The sequence below is a fragment of the Lampetra planeri genome, chromosome 45 (assembly GCF_965212315.1).
Source record: "Lampetra planeri chromosome 45, kcLamPlan1.2.h2, whole genome shotgun sequence".
NCBI lineage: Eukaryota > Metazoa > Chordata > Hyperoartia > Petromyzontiformes > Petromyzontidae > Lampetra > Lampetra planeri.
In genome coordinates, this window is record NC_136151.1 from 7,458,697 (window position 1) to 7,464,636 (window position 5,940).

Below are 5,940 nucleotides of genomic sequence, written 5' to 3' on the forward strand. Positions count from 1 at the left end.
GACTTCTTTTGTTTAGGTATTGACGATTTTAAATATTGAACAATATATTTTATATTCTTGGTTCTTTCGGTAAAGTCACGTAGATATTTTTTTTTACCGAAACAATCAAAGCGTATGGATTCTTGCAGTCACGAAAGCTTCAAATCAAGAATTACGTCGTCAAAGTAAAAAAGTCACATCTGCGATAAAATCACGCGTAGTGAATTGAAAGAGACATTGATGAGGCGTCAACCATTAATGTTGTACAACAACAACAACAGCAGCAGCTGTTGTGCGTCAACGAGTTGCACCACCCGCACGCCGTTCGCCACAACGCGCTACAGACGCAGTCCATGGCGACACGGAGCCAAGGCGAAGTCGTCGCTGCACTCCGACAACAAAGAAAGCGGTGGATAAAGCAAAGCACTTTGTGGCAATCGCCCCGAATGTCAACAAGACGCAGGGAACTACTAACTTTTATATTTTTATATATATACTGTAGATGTCCATAATGCAGGTTGTCTGGGTTAGATGGTTAACCGCCATTAAAACTGTATAATGGTTATTGGTCGCGAAAGCTTTACGTGTTAAACTACTGTTAGGTGTTCTAGATTTGAAGCTTTCGTGACTGCAAGGATTCATATTCTTAGGTTTTTTTCGGTAAAGTCACGTAGGTAAAAAATTATAAGTAATAAAAGTAAAATAAAATAAAAATCACGACGTTTCGGAGGCAAGACGGAAGCTTGTGTTGCCTCCGAAACGTCGTGATTTTTATTAAATTTTTATTTTACTTTTATTAATTTTTATTTAGAATTTTTACCTACGTGACTTTACCGAAAAAACCTAAGAATACAGTTAGGTGTGTTATGGTGTTAAAATACTGTGGATGTGTTATGGTGATGTGTTAACTTTCCTTGTACTTGCGCTACTATCATGTTTGTGTTCTGTTTGTTGTTGTAACGTTCTTACCCCGTGCCCCTACTGGACATCTGTTACAAAGAGCTTTACAGGTCATCGGATTTCTCCTGCAGTGTAAATATTCCGATTCTGGTGTACGTCAGTACAAATATGCCAAATTAACATCCGTGATAATAACAAATCTCGTTACCGGTATCTGCTTTGATCCACATCGCTCACCGTAGCTGTTGGGCTGTTCGGGATGTACCACTCAGTCAGCGGGTGGGGGGGGTAACAATAATTTTGCATTAACTTTTACTTTAAAACATAATCAACAAAGCAAGACAGAATTATAAAATCACTGTAAGTGTTATTCGATAATGTATAACAAATTACAATTTGAATTGACGGAATATGGTAAAGTTTTAGTCGTAACATTCTGAAGTAATGGAATAGAATCACCCCTGTGGTTGATAATGGTTTCTCTCACCGTGGGTCATAGCGGACAAATTATTTTATTCAATTGTAATTCAACTTTAAAGCATGTTTTAAACATGTTATTGTATTTAAACTTTTAAATACAGAAACACTTTCTTTCGTGTAAACATCACCGATTGTAAATGTTGTTTTGGCCAATCAACAGGCGGGAAATAATGAGCGCTAGCGTGACACACGCTGGTACTTGTTAAAGCCAACGGCGCGAATCTACAGGTACATCTAGACAGGTTTGTATGTTTGTGTGATGCGGGGCTTGTTTTTACATTCCTTAAACATCTGAGCACATTCCATGGGGTACCTCGTGAGGTTTGTAACCCCGTGTAAAGTAATTTTATATCATTGCTTCTTGTCTGTCTGCGAGCACTGATACAAATACTCACCACTCACCATCTACACACGACAAACCAGCCGATATTCACAAACATTACTCACCATCTCATATGCACACACACACACTACTCACCATCCACACACACTACTCACCACTCACCATCCACACACATTACTCACCACTCACCATACACACACACCACTCACCATACACACACTACTGACCACTCACCATACACACACACTACTCATCATCCACACATACTACTCACCACTCACCATCCACACACACTACTCACCACTCACCATCCACACACACTACTCACCACTCACCATCCACACACTACTCACCATCCACACACCACTCACCATCCACACACACTACTCACCACTCACCATCCACACACACTACTCACCACACACACTACTCACCACTCACCATCCACACACACTACTCACCACACACACTACTCACCAGCCGCCATTAACCAGGGGGAACATCTCCCCCAGGAATAAACCCGTTTCGCAGATATTCTGATGGAGATAATGAGACCAAGAAAGAACTGCAAAGTGTAAAAACAAATCCTTGCAGAAAGAAGAGGCAATGACAGAAACGAGAAAAAGGCAGCTCCAACCAACTCGCCTTCGCCTTAAATGGGCTTGCTCCTCGCTACGTTCATGACCTCCTTCAGCCACGAATATTCCATCAAGATCGTCAAGATCCTCAGCTTGTGCGTTGCTCACCGTCCCACCGTCTCCAGACTGCACACGTGGAGGTGCGTTGGCAATTGTGGCACCTACACTCTGCAACTCGTTGCCCTTCGAGGTCAAGGGGACTTCCGAGGCACTGCTCATCTTCACATCTCCACTAAAGCCGTCTCTGTTTAAAATGGCTTTCTCCCTTTAGTGATGTTCAAATATCCTTCTCACTTCTTTCATTGGGTGATGTTCACTATTTTATGACTTACCACGCATAGCACCCCGAGAGCGATTGTTCAATGGCGCTTTGTAAATGTTAATTATTATATTACCATTACTGCATGATTATGTAATCAGTAGAAATGTATTATTTTATTATAAAAATACTATTGTTGCATTATTATCGTCAAAGTATTATAGCACAACCATTTATTTTTTATTTAATTATTGTTTAGGTGTCAGTATTTCAGTTATTTAATTATAATTAAATTAATAATACATAAAAAAATAGCTGAATCGTCATTTTATTATTATCTATTTCAAATTAAGTAATAATTTAATTATTATTATTATAACATTATACTAATGAAAGTATTATTACTTGACGGTCACGCCAGTTGGTTCAGGGCACGGGGTCGGCAACCTGCAGCTCCGTAGCAGCGTGCGGCTCTTTGAGGGACGGCTGCTTCGTGAGACGTTTTATTTATCACGCACCACCACCACCACGGTCTCTCGTACTCACACCACGTTCTTATTTATCAAGGACCACCACCTTCTCTCGTACACACACCACTTTGTATTGCGGCTCTTGAAATAATGAGTTGTTTGGTTTCTATTTTACTTACTGAATTGTAAAAAATAAGAAAAAATGTCTCTCCTTGTTGTTTTGGTTTCGGAACCCCCTGGTTTAGTGGAATATTTTCTTGTTAAATCTTGAATACGAACTGACAGCTGTGTGGTTTGCTGGGCAAAACGCACAGCCTCGCCCTAGCAGGAATGTGTTTATTATTATTACACGCTTTTATTGAACTCACTGTCTGTTGTCGTATCCTCAAATCTTTTAACTAAATTTTAACCCACTTCCCAATGTGGTATCGACTGCAAACTTGGTATACTTACGTCATACTGATGACAATACTATACTCTATAAAAACAAGTATTTTTAAACATAAATTTGTACATGTTATGTTTCGGCTTGGGTCTAATTGTCCACGCTCAACTAACGTTGGCTGTAAATCACCACGGTCCCTTACGTTGTGGCAAGCTTCGGGGCCACTTCCTGGAGTCGTCGAGTTCTGCCATTACGAGTATGGTACAATTTCGATTTAAAGCTTTCGTGTCTGCAGGGATTCATCTTCTTGGTTCTTTCGGTATAGTCACGTAGAAGGGAAGTAATAAAATAATACAAATAAAACATAATAAAATACAGTTCTCACGACGTTTCGGCCACAACGCAAGCAGCCGAGGCGACAGTGTCTGACGCTGTCGCCTCGGCTGCTTGCGTTGTGGCCGAAACGTCGTGAGAATTATTTTGTTATGTTTTATTTGTCTACGTGACTTTACCGAAAGAACCAAGAAGAGTATGGTACATTTCATTAAAGCGTGTTTAAAAAAAATATTTTTTAAATATTACTTATTTTGTTTACGTGACAAACCTTACTCATTGGTTGTGTCGGGTGGTGGCGGGTTTAACGACACTTATATTTACGCGATCTACCCCAAAAACACGTTTTATAGATAATATTGGTCGCGATAGCCTACTTATAATTTTAAATCTTTAATACAAATTTACACGGTGAGGTTTACAGTGGAAAAACACAGCCTCAGCCAAGCGGGTGTAACCAGTCTATAGGACAAACCATCACCGTTTTCATGGTTACCGTGGGGTTTTTGTAAAAATATATCAATTCCGACTCTTTAACCTTGACACTGTGTGTGAATGTGACGCCACGTCTACACAGGTGAGTTCGGGCTGCCGCGTGCAACATTCCAGGGCGCGTCTCGTGGTGTTTATAATTTAGCTGCAGGTGAAGTCAGCTCGTTTCCTTGTTCGTTGTCGCTGCTCTGATTTTTTTTTACATCTCGCCGCGGTGGCTATGAGATGTTAACTACCTCGCCTGGTATACAGGAGGTCGTCGGTTCGATCCCGGCCCTGACGCCTGTACGTGTACTTGGAGTTTGCTTGTCTCTCTCACCGTAGTCGTGTGGATTTGTCTCAGGGTTCTCCAATTTTTCCCTCCACACTTAGAAACATGCACTTAGAGTGTTTGGCTGCTAGAAATGTCCACGTAATAAGCCACGTCTGTGAGCTATCATTTGTGGCCAGATCGCTTCTGAAAAGAGCTATATACCTCAGTGGGCCTTACCTGGTAAATTTTAATTAAATAAAAAAAAATTATATATAAAATCGTCCAAACTCAACGAGTCCAGGATGTAAAATATTCACATTAACAATAGGTGATTAATAAATATTTTTTTAGGTTTCTAAGATTATAATCCTAATTTTTTTTACGCATAATAGGAAAATGGACGGTGAAAGTCATATGAGCTTAAATGAACCATGATGTTTGTTTAGCCAGAGGCTGTTCGCTGTGGTAATGCGTGAGGCCACCCACCCAGGTACCCAATCACTGCTGCACGCCCTCCCAGCCACCCACTCACCCTCCCTCCCTACCTCACCTCCTACTCGCCCACCCTTCACGCCATCCTCCTGCTCATCTGTCTCCCATCTCACCAAATAACCCCTCCACTCACTCAACCACCACCACCCACTCACTCGCCTCTCTGATTAGCACGAGTGGCTATGTACGCTGCGACATAAGTTCAACATACATACCCACACACCCACTCACCCAACCACTCAAACACACACACGAAACCAATCACCCACCTCCACACTCACCCACACACCTTCGATTAGCACGGTTAACTACGTACGGTGAAAAAGAAGTTCAACATACACCATTCACCCAGAATAAAACGGTGTCGTGGGAATAAAAAAACTAAAAAATGATTGACAGATGAACAGAGGATGCATGAAGCCAGTAGTTAAAATATTAGTTGATAAAGGTGGAAGACGATTACAGACTGCGAACTTTAAAAAAGCCTTGCAAGAAAAAAATGGATAAAGACACAGATGGAAAAAAACAAGTTCACCTTTACATCAGAATGTTTGTACAAGGTGCGGTTCCATTGTGCAATACACACAGCCTGACCCTTGCCCGTCAATCAGCCTGTGGGACAAACCATTATTGCTGTGTCCCGGGTTGCTGCTGCTGGGTTTTGTTTGTACAAATAGTATATCACTTGAGACCGATCAAAGCTATGTATGTTTAACTTCTTCCACACTGCACGTAACCAACAGTGCTAATTCGAAGTGCAGGGGAAGGACAACAAACTAAACACGAAAATAAGTTTTAGCTATTACACTGCGTGACTGTAACGCCACGTCTACACAGGTGAGCCCAGCCGCCGTGTGGAACATTCCAGGGCGTGTCTCGAGGTATTTATAACTTAACTGCAGGTGAAGTCAGTTCA